The 11,703-nt window shown below is 42.5% G+C and overlaps 1 long non-coding RNA gene across 1 annotated transcript; it reads left to right on the top strand.

Annotated features, from left to right (window-relative positions):
* Positions 1-1,023: 1,023 nt before the first annotated feature.
* LOC146559913 (uncharacterized) lies at positions 1,024-3,304 on the top strand. Its single transcript, XR_014888292.1, has 3 exons — positions 1,024-2,203; positions 2,294-2,461; positions 2,598-3,304. It is a non-coding gene; the product is annotated as an uncharacterized LOC146559913 (long non-coding RNA).
* Positions 3,305-11,703: the final 8,399 nt, after the last annotated feature.

Raw genomic sequence — 11,703 nt, 5'->3', positions numbered from 1 at the left:
GGAGGGGCTGGTTCTGCGTGATTGTTGTAGAAAATCTTGTGCATGAAGGCAATGAACTGGTCCTTCATCCTTGGTTTACGCTCTAGTGTGCGAAGTAATGAGAAGAGGCGGGTCATTGCTTGCTCACGATTGTTGGGCAAAGGTGGTCTGGGGGGCCTGAAGGGAAGAGGAGCCACCCAACTATTCGACTCGTCCTGAAAAACCTCATCACCCATTATCTGCAGAAACTGTTCGTCCTCTATGGAGAAGGCACGCTTGTCATCATCCGCTGTTCTTGCAAAGACTGTGTTGCCGAGTGAGTCGTCGTCCATTGTAGTGCTACGGCAACTGTGTGAGAGTCCCTTGACTTGACTGGAGTTGACAGTTTGCTTGAGATGGATGTGGCTCGTACAAGGTCTGAACAATGATGGCCTTCCGTCTTCCAGTATGTTCGTTCTATAACAGTGGACAATGGGCTTATGAACCTTTCTCAAACACACATCACCTACTAAGACCCATCCAAGGTCAAGCCTTTCAGCAAAGGGTGCATCACTCTCTAGCAGATCATTACATGGAGAAACCTTTGGAATGCAAGCATGCTGATCCACACAGGTATGCACACAGGTGTACACATGGGTATTCACAGATGCGGACTACAGCTTTCTTGGCTGCTGCCTCAAAGCACACTGTGCGCTGTCTATCTTGCGTGCTGCACAATATCGTTTATTATTTAGTAACTATTGATATCTATGACTAGCTAGTTTATTGTGATGGTGCTTTTTTTTTATTATTATTATGTTGCTCTTTGTTGTTTGCTGTCTCCCCTGTTTTTTTTGTTTTTCTTTCTCTCCATACAGGTGACCCAGGAGTTTGTTTTTTTTTTTTCTCTCTTCCCCCCCTTCTCACCGTCTCTTCACCCCTTTGGTTTTCTTTCTTCCTCTCCCCCTCTTTCTTTCATTCTTTCCCCCTGTCCTATTAAAAAAAAAAAAAAAGGATGACAAAGGATGAACTGAAGCTCCGCCATCACGTGATGTCACATGCTGCTGTTTCTGATGTCACTTCCAAAATAAAAAAAAAAAAAAAAAAAAGGGTGCACCACCAGGACCGTTGATCTGCTGCCTCACCTTGTGAACCTGGAGAATGTCTCTCCCAAGCAAAAGAAGGATCTTGGCATCATTATCAAGAGGTGGGATTTTGCTGGCAAGGCTCTTGAGGTGCGGGTGATGGAGGGCAGCTTCAGGTGTCGGTATTTCATCACGATTATCTGGTAAGTCATCACATTCGATCAGTGTTGGTAGCGCAAGGCTAACTTCACCATTTACTGCTTCGATCTGATAGCCATTTGCTCTCCTGCCGGAGGTTGCGGCTAAGCCAGCACAAGTTTTCAGGATGTAGGGGTATGAGCCAACTTCTATTCCGAATAAGTTGAAGAACTCTGACCTGGCTAGAGACTTGTTGCTCTGGTCATCGAGCATAGCATACATTTTGATGGCTTGTTGTGGGCAGTCTTTAGGATAAACTTTAACAAGACATATCTTGGAACAAGATTTTGACCTAGCGCCATTGCCACAAACTTCAGTGCACAGAGCGCTTGCAACTGGTTCTGGGATAGTGTCCTCTTTTCCCGGCTCCCCGCCGTCACCTGTTCGGGAACTTGAGGCCTTGGTTGACAGTTGTGGTGGACCAGGATGAAGAGCTGTGATGTGCTTGTCACTGTTGCACTCATCACATTTCAGGACAACTTTGCAGTCTCGTGCGAGATGAGATGTGGATGCACAGCATTTGAAACAGACGCCTTGATCTTTCAAGTACGTTTTGCGTTCTTCAATGGTCTTTAGCCTGAAACCACGGCATTTCTTTAAGGGGTGGGGTTTTTTATGGATGGGGCAATGCTTGGATATATCCTCTCTAGGATCTGGATCGCTTTGTGGGCCCTCAGAAACTACTTTGGTCGTATGAACTGAGACTGGGGTTCTTAAATTTGTGTGGCGTGAGATAGGCTTTTCTGTGACAGGACTGCTTCCAGAAAGAGCAAAGCTGGGATCGTTTCTTGTTTTAGCTTGATAGCAGATGAAGGAAGTGAAAAATGAAAAGGGGGGATAACCAACCTTGTAGTCCTCTTTGTATTTTGAGCCTTGAGTGATCCATTTTTCTTGCAGGTTGTATGGCAGTTTTTCCACGATGGGTTTGATGCCACGGGCGGTATCCAGGTATGCTAAGCCAGGCAAGTAGCCATCCTCTTTTGCTGAAAGTAGTTCCATCAATAGATCTCCAAGATCCCTTAACCTGTAATTGTCCTTGTTTGTTATTTTAGGAAAGCTGTCCAACTTCCTAAAGAGAGCACTTTCGATAACTTCTGGAGCACCGTAGCATTCATCGAGCCTGTCCCAGACCATTTTGAGTGCAGTATTTGGGTTGTCGATATGAACTGCTCTTAGGCGCTTGACATACACAGAAGATTCCTTCCCGAGCCATTTTAAAAGTAAATCCAGCTGTTCGCTTGCAGTAAGGTCCAAACCCTTAATGGTATTGGAGAAGGCAGATTTCCATGCTCTGTATGACTCTGGATGATCGTCGAAGTGGGTTAAGCCAGTGCTCACAAGCTCTTTTCTTGCCAGGTACTTCGCCATGTCCATCATCACTGAAGACTCTGGAGGGTATGTATGAGAAGTGTTGAGGTACTGAGGAAAAGTTAGCTCTGGCTTAGGGTAGGGCGTATTGCTCTTTTGTTCTTGCAGGAGTCCCTCACTGTTAACTTGGAGGCGACCATCTATGTCTGGCTGAGCTGATGGGATAGAGGTGTGAGCGGTTTGGTATGCATGCGTTACCTCAGAACTTGGTTGTGGCTGGAAAGGTGTGGGCCATGAGTCTTTCACGATATACTCTTCTTTAATGATGTACTTAGCCGATGGTGGCGGGCTCTTCTCGATGGGATGCTCTGATATTGAGAGATTGACTGGTTCATTGCGTTGGTTAAGCTGCATAGTTTGGTCTCTGATATAGTCGCTTACACGTTCATGTGTACTCTGCACCATAACTGGGAGACTTTTCCAACTAGGATGTGCTTCAACCTCTATCTCTGCTGCTGCTTCCAAAACTTCTGCTTGGGCAATTGCAGCTGCAGCTTCCTTTTCAAGATTTAAGGCTTCGAGATTAGCTTCTAATCTTGCTTTGTCGACTTTAATGCTGATCTCTCTCTGTGCGAAGGCAACACGTGCACGAGCAGCTTCTGCCTTGGCTCTCGCGTGTGCTGCTGCTGCACTGACATTTGATCTGCTTGAATATCTGGAAACTGAACCAGTGCTTTTAACTGATGCTCTGTCTTGAGGAGGCTTTGGTTCTTTAAGTCTTGCACCTTCGGGGTGTGCTTCGTCCATGTTTGTTGACTTAGCTTGCTGTCGTAGAGTTGTTTTGCCAGCTGCTAACCGTCTTTTTACTATCCTGCTCTCCTTGTGTGTGTACGCTACACAATTCAGCAGTAGCCTAACTCCACTTGAAATATTGCGCGAAGTCAGGATGTAGCGTCCAACTCCTTTTAATTAGTGAGCATTTCCTCATGGAGTAAAACTGAAATACAAATAACATAGCTAAAATTAACCTAGCATCATTAGCACAACAAAATTAGATTCCAATACACATCCATTAGCGTTAGCACACAGCTACTAAAGTATTCATCTACAGCAAATATTTCCACAAAATATACATAAAATACAATCCTACAATTCAATACAAATGAAACTTACAGACGGTGGTGTCGATGGCACAAACAAAAGGCAGATGTCGCTGGATCAAATTTCCCCACATGTGATCCGCTAGGAACTAAACAAACATGGCTGACATCCTGTCACTTCCTGAAACTGGTTTTCAAAATAAAACGAATTTCAAAATAAAATTAGCTCATTGCAAAGAGCGCCTATATTGCAATAAATTAAGAGCGGAACAACTAGTTCATGCATTTATTACTTCCAGACTGGACTACTGTAATTCATTATTATCTGGATGTCCTAAAACTCGCTGAAAAGCCTTCAGCTAATCCAAAATGCTGCAGCAAGAGTCCTGACAGGGACTAGAAAGAGAGAGCATATTTCTCCTGTTTAGGCTTCCCTTCATTGGCTTCCTGTTAAGTCCAGAATTGAATTCAAAATCCTGCTCCTCACATACAAGGTCTTAAATAATCAGGCCCCTTCTTATCTTAATGACCTTGTAGTACCATATCACCCTATTAGAGCACTTCGCTCTCGCACTGCAGGCCCACTTGTTGTTCCTAGAGTATTTAAAAGTAGAATGGGAGGGAGAGCCCTCAGTTTTCAGGCCCCTCTTCTGTGGAACCAGCTTCCAGCTTTGATTCAGGAGACAGACACTATCTCTACTTTCAAGATTAGGCTTAAAACTTCCCTTTTTGCTAAAGCATATAGCTAGGGCTGGACCAGGTGACCCTGAATCCTCCCTTAGTTATGCTGCAATAGAGGTAGTGATGGCCAAATGAAGCTTTCTGAAGCATTGAAGCTTGTATTGAAAAACGGTTCATTACTCGAAGCTTTTCATCGCAGTCTTCTCTGGTGACATCTGGTGGCTAAAAATATGAAGAGCAGCTTGAATCCACAAAATAAAACCAACTGCTTCGTAATGATTGCCCACTCTACAGAGTGGAATTCTGTCTGATATTGGGCCACCATTGTGTCACTTTAAACGTGCATTTTTTGGGGGTGACAAAAATGTTGTTTATTTCTTTAATAAATAATTTTGACCAGTAAACTTTCCTTGTTTAAACATGCACCATTGTGTGGTCTTTCTTTGCTTGTGACGGCTTGATGTTGGTAAATACAATAATTGAAAAATACCACGTTACATATAATATACATATAATAATGTACAACACATTATGGAGTATGCTTCTGCATTGAGGTCCCGCCTCCATGTACTTATGCAGTTAATCGCTAGATGGGTATTTTTATAAATAATACTCCATTAGGGAAATTTTCCTATACATATTTTTGACCTGGGGGTAGAATTGATTGTGAACTGGAAAGGGAAAATGCTTTTGAACTTGCAAATTAAAAACATGATGCATTTAAGGTAACCCTTTCCCATTTGTATTTATGAAGAAAATTTGTTCCACTGTGCCATGGCCGAACCTGTTCCTTTTATATTTAGATAATTTCTCCTGCCTTAAGGAAAATCCCTTCACATGGAACAGAAGAGGCTGGAGTGCACAGAAACTGGTAGAGATGCAGTTATACAGTCTAACTGGGCCCCACAAACTATCAGCTAAAGAGAATAAATAAATTAAATTGCTGCACATTTTGCAGACTAACAGTTTAAGATTATTTAAAACATAAAATGTATCTTTTTATAACATTAAATTTGAAAAGTCAAATAGAAGTCTTTCTAAAGTTATTTAATGATATTTATATTATGAAAAGCAGATTTTTGACATTTTAAGTTTTTCCCATTGTCAGATAAAATAAACATGCACAAAACAAAAGCAAACAACAAGAATACAAAGCTGGAAAACCCACCCGATTGACCAAAATCAACTCGAAATACACAACAGAAACTCCTCTATTCCTTGCTGGCTCCAAATCTCTCAGTAAAAATATCAGTGGTTTGCTATCTGTCACCATCAAAACACTCCACAAATCCCGCGAATGATTCGCTTCCTTATAAACCATTGAGTCAGATACCGAAGCAGTTAGGTTCTAAATGAAGCTTCGGACGTCACTGATCACGTGACTCTGGCTAAACGAATCAAGCTTCGACACAGTGCTTCTGAAGCAGTGTGTTGATTTTTTTGACACACGCACTGGAGCGTCAGCTTCAAGCGGGCCATCACTACAGTCACCTTTCTCACTCAGTATGTGTTAATAGACCTCTCTGCATTGAATCATATCTGTTATTAACCTCTGTCTCTCTTCCACAGCATGTCTTTCATCCCATTCATAAATATTATAGTTCAAATTTGCAAAAAAGCAGCATATGCATCAAAATAAACTATTTCCAGCAGTGCAATATGAGTCCTAAGCATCCCAGAAATGACACAGAAAGTCATAAAGTCAAAGATAACTTTTAAAAACACCAGCATAAGCTCATGAGGCCTTGATGGTAAAAAACTACATTTCTGCGAAAATGACGTCACTTCCGGTTTCGGGCAGGTCATGGCGGACATGCGATAGTTCGAAGTGTTATGAACAGCTGATCGGATCGGCAAAGCATGTTTCTGGAATATTATGGTTTTGTTGCTGCAAGTGCTTTTTATGCAGTTTTTGCAAAGCTATATGTGGAAGGAAACTGTGACCTAGGACAAGCTGATGGCATAAGATGTAAGTACAACTCCTCTGGTTTCATATGCAAAAAAAATTATTGTGCTAGCTCACATGGTTGCAGTGCTACCGGGATTTAAAAATAGTTACGCCCAACGGAGCGTGCCCGCTCTGACCGGTTTTAAAGGGTTAAAAGGGAGTTTTTCCTTCCCACTGTCGCCAAAGTGCTTGCTCATAGGGGGTCATATGGTTGTTGGGTTTTTCTCTTTATCTATGAAGTGCCTTGAGGCGACTTTTCTTGTGATTTGGCGCTATATAAATAACATTTAATTGACTTGAATTGAATCCTGTGCCTTTGCACCCTAGTGAATAGGTTGATCATAACTGCACTGACAAGAGAAGATGAGTCTCCTAAATTTCAGTTACCCCTATTGCAGGCTGAAAATAGGGACAGTAATGAGGATAGTGAGAGTGAGGATGAAATTTAAGGTTTGGAATTGTTCTGTGCGTTTGTTTGTTTTTCTTTTTCTGACACTGTAGAATGATGCACATTGGGAAATCTCTTTTGAGTTTGCAATGGTGTTGATGTTAGGTACGGGAGTTGGGAAGGAAATCTCCATGTTTTTTTTTAATGTGATTTAATGGGATTGTTTTCACAAGGGGGGAATTGTACTGGAAATTTCTTTATTCTATGTATTAATCACATATTTTAATCATATCACATTGGTAATACTAACATCACTTTCTCACTTTAGTATAGCAAGATCACTCCTGACACCAATTATATACATGCATGTGGAATGTTATCACAAGTGGGCCTCAGGTTTTATTACACCTCACAGAAGGTGCATTGTAGACTTGAAGATCTCCAGACATTCTCTTTCTCGGGACGTGACAGGTGGTCGTAACATTTCTTAGAGTGGGAGAGGGGCAAGGATGAGCTGGATTGAAGGTATAGAGATATATGATGTGATGTGGAATGTCTTTGTTTTGAAAGTGTTCTGGGAATGGTTCAGGTTGGTGTCCTTCCTCAGAAAATTGTTTGGTGTTTGATCTGAACATTTTCTCCACTGCAGTGTTTCCTTTTCTTTTCTCTTTTTAATAAACGTCACTTCAAAAGACACACTCACCTGGCGTTTGCAGTTTTATTCAAGATTTTGCATAACATAAGCAAGGCTGAAACCCAACCACCACTGAACAAAACGTACAATCTGAAATGTCAAGACTGGGCTAAGAAATATCTGAAGACAGATTTTCAAGTGCAGAGCTGTGTACATGAAAACTCTGACGTGAGAACATCAGTGTTTTTTCTTTTTTATTAATCTTTGTGTAAGTGCGAGAGCATGTGCTCTCCTCCAAACAAATTTAATATCTTAACAAAAGCAACAACAACTGAATTTCAAGTAGAAAAACCTTACATTTATGGAATTCACATAGTAATATAGAGTTCATGTTTTTTGGTAGGCTTCTAATATTCTGTTTTCGGGAAGGCTGTTCCCGAAGCTCTGCGTATTTTGTCAGCATGTTTTCAGTGGTGCCTCTGTAAAAAGTTGTGAGATGAAGTATGGAGAGTCCTGCATTTCTGAGTCTCCTGAGGGAGTGGAGGTGCTCATGTGCTTTTTTTGATAACTGTTGTCATATTGTTCTCCTGTTCCCAACAGACAACTTAATAATAATGTATACTTTATTGATCCCCATGGGAAAATTGCTCTCTGCTTATTTCTCATTTCCAGTGTAAAATGTCTGAATGGTCAAACTGACTATAAAGTTTGATCCATTTATTTTACATCTTCTAAACATAACTTTAAGTTTTTATATTTTAATTGGTAAAGAGGTTTACAATGAATGTTATCAAAACAATGTGAAATTCAATTTGGTTTTATTTATACAGCACCAAATCAAAACACTGGCTTCAATGTACTTTATATAATAAGGTAACGACCCTACAATAACATTGAGAAAATTATCTATAGCTAATATAAGGTAAGATAAACCTTTATTAGTTCCCCATGAGGGAAATCTTTTGGTCTTTGGTTTAGTCACCATTCTCCTGTCACTCACCACCTCCACCGGGTCCAGAGGGCATTCTAGAACAGATCTGGCCCCCCAGATAAGTCTGTGCAGTCTTTTCCGGTCCCCAGCAGAGATGCTGCGAGATGCTGCCTCCCCAGCAGACCACACCGTAAAAGATGGCTGAGGCCACAACTGAGTCATAGAAGGTCTTCAGGAGTGAGCCCTTCACTCCAAAAGACCTGAGTCTGCACAGGAGGTACAGCCTGCTCTGCCCTTTCCTGTAGAGGACATCTGAATTTTGAGTCCAGTCCAGTTTTGAGGTTTCAAGAAGTTTATTGGAAATTATGTATCAGAATTTCAGGAGCGGGACCACGCCTCCAAACATGATCCTTCCGGTTCTCATCTACATAGGTTCCCACAGTTCTCCAAGATGTTCAATCTCGTTTACATGCCCCACCCTGCCTCCCTTTTTCAATTCTTCAACTTCTTCACTTTTATTTAGTACATGGGGATCTGCCAGACCCAGGAGCCATTGCCAGTCCCCTTCAAGGCCTTCCCCAAACTGCAGCTCAATTCATGTCCAAGCATTCAACTTTGCCTACTAAAATGCTGTCAAACCTAAAATGAAGACGTGGGCCCAGCTAGTGAATTGTCATTTCATATGGTGTTACAGAAGCTGGAACAAAATGCTGTTTCTCACCAGCCTCTTTAGTGCAATAGTCACTTAAAAAAAAAGTTTTAAAAGAGAGCAGTAAAAAGGCAGTAATAAATCGTAACAATAAATAGGGATAAATAACATAAAATCTAAATTCTAAAACAAACTCAAGTCTAAATAGTCACACTCATCCAGGTAGCAGCAGTCCTTTCACAGAAGGGGAAAATTAAATCAACTAGTGGGTCTATCTGAGGAGTATATTGCATGTGTGTGCGTGTGTGTGTGTGTCCATCTGTGTGCAAATAGGGGGCATCAAAGTCCGCTTGTGGATCTCACAGTACAGCTGTGTGAATAGCTGAATGGATGGGGAGGAGGCACAATCCATTTATCACTCTCATGCTTGTGCAAAGAACCCTTCCAGCATCCTGGTTGTTCTGCAGCTGATGCTCCTGTACCTCTTGCCAGACAGCAGGAGGGACAACAGGCAATGAGAGGGGTGGTGGGAGTCTCTGATGATGGAGATAGCTCTGCGTATTTTGTCAGCATGTTTTCAGTGGTGCCTCTGTAAAAAGTTGTGAGATGAAGTATGGAGAGTCCTGCATTTCTGAGTCTCCTGAGGGAGTGGAGGTGCTCATGTGCTTTTTTGATAACTGTTGTCGTATTAACGGAGAAGGACAGATTATAAGTTAGGTGCACCATAGACTTTCTGTCTGACACAAACTGGAAAATTGTCAAATTACTCAGAAGGGAAAGCGGTGTTCTAGTCACACTGTGCATAGTGGGGGGGGGGGGGGGGGGGGGATGTCACTTTTTTTTGTAGAGAAAGCAGAGTCTGGGGACAAGGAGGACAACTTCCCGATCACTAGGAGCAAGGTCGTCATTAATGTATTTACACACATAAATGATGGCTGGGCCCCTGAGTGTTGCCTTGAGGTTCACCCTGACCTCCTGAGCACCAGAGGGTGTGCTAAAACTACAGAGGATCAGCCTACCCTAACCCTCAGCCTACCTGGGAAGGTCTATGTCAAAGTTCTGGTGAGGAAATTTCATTCTTAGTCAAGCGTCAGGTACACGGTTAGGAAGAACAATGGGGTTTTGTCCTACTCAATAAAGAGCTGGACCAACTCTTTATCCTTTTACTGTCCAAGTTACTGTCCGAAAAGAGAGAGTATCTCAGGGTCTTGTTCATGAGTAAGGAGGAAGGAGCAACGGAAATGAGCTGTCTCTAAAGGGTGGCTGGCCTCTCCCTTAGAGATAGGGTGAGGAGTTCAGCCATTCAAAAGGGATTCAGAATAGAGTGACTACTCCTCCACACTGAAAGCTGCCAGTTGAGGTGGTTTGGGGATCTGGCAATGATGCCTCCTGGGCGCCTCCTAGATGGAGTATTTTGGGCATATCACACTGTCGGAGTGTTAAAAACAGCTTGAAATTCTCATGAGTTGTTTGCAAAAGAAAAATCACCATCATAATGCGGCTACCCCTTCGGCGCCAGCTGTGGGCTCAAGGCTGGAGCCGAACAAAAACTCCCTGATAACGACTGTGTTGAGTCTGTTCCTTCCCATTCCATGCAAGGCCACCTGGGTTGGCTGGAAGACTGTTTACTTAGCCTGGCAGGGCGAAGGACACTGTCTTAGCTGAACTACGGACACGCACACACATATACTGATACTGATAAGCACTCACTGATGCATCACCCTCTCTATCCAACGCCACCTCCAACGCTTACCTCCCCCATCATGTGGACATCGGGTCAGCTGGAGGCGCAGTCGAAGATTGCAGCGGTCCCAGATCAAATGTACACACTGGAACACTTTTCCATGTTGCTTGTCTGTGTTTATTGTGCTATGATGTGTTGATACCTGTGCATTCCTGTATTATCCTTTTGTGTTGCACATTTCAATGTTATTTTTCTTGCTACCTGGCCTGACCTGTCTCCCCAATGTGATGTTTGTATTGTATGTACAGTCGGCAAGGTCTGTCATCTCGGTTGTGAGCAAAAGACCTGCAACTGACAAATAAAGGCTATCTCATCTCATCTCATAGAAGAAGGCCACTTGGTGAGACCGATAGCATACTGGAGAGACTATACTTCTAGCCTATAAAGCGTTCTCCCGCATAAGCTAGAGGAGGTGGCTTTAGGGAGGAAGGTCTGGGCATATTTCCTCATATGACTGCTCCTGCAACCTGATCCAGATAAGTGGAAGAAAATGGATGAATAGATGGATAGACAGATGGATGGACAGAGGGATCATGTGTTTTGGTGTGATTTTGAATCCATCTTTTAACATCACCACGGACTGCCATTTGGCTTTTTCTACCTTTAAAACCCGGAGAGCAGCCAAATGGCTTTTAGCTAAGCTTTAGCTTCAGGCAAGTGGAAGCTAAATTGGCTAGTCATTCATATGTATATTAGGTTGTTAGCTGGGAATTCTGGAGGGAGGGGAGTGGGGGTGTGTGGATGAGGGGGTGGGGGAGCTGCTAAAAGCGGTGAGCTTCCTTTTGTGTTTCATCTTGATGCATTCTCAATCATCCAGGGAAATAAATCTCCAAAAGTCACCAACTTGGAGTGTTTCAGTTTGCCATCTTAGGGAGAAATCAACACACATGGGTGTATGTCCTTTGTTGCTGAGATTTATTGATAAAAACAGTACAAAAAATCAACCATTTGTACACATTTTTACAAATAATTATAAAAAGTGAGTGAGTACATTTCAACATTTTCAGCAATCACTCACAATCCTGGCACTGCCATGGTATCTGTAGTCTGCATTTACCACATGTGTATCTGTTGCAGTG

This window comes from Mchenga conophoros, linkage group LG14 (assembly GCF_057382185.1).
Source record: "Mchenga conophoros isolate Kocher_MC1m ecotype Shallow Benthic linkage group LG14, M_conophoros_male_GT1.1, whole genome shotgun sequence".
Classification (NCBI taxonomy): domain Eukaryota; kingdom Metazoa; phylum Chordata; class Actinopteri; order Cichliformes; family Cichlidae; genus Mchenga; species Mchenga conophoros.
Note: the sequence above shows the minus strand (reverse complement) of the source record. Positions and strands in the feature narration are given on the sequence as shown.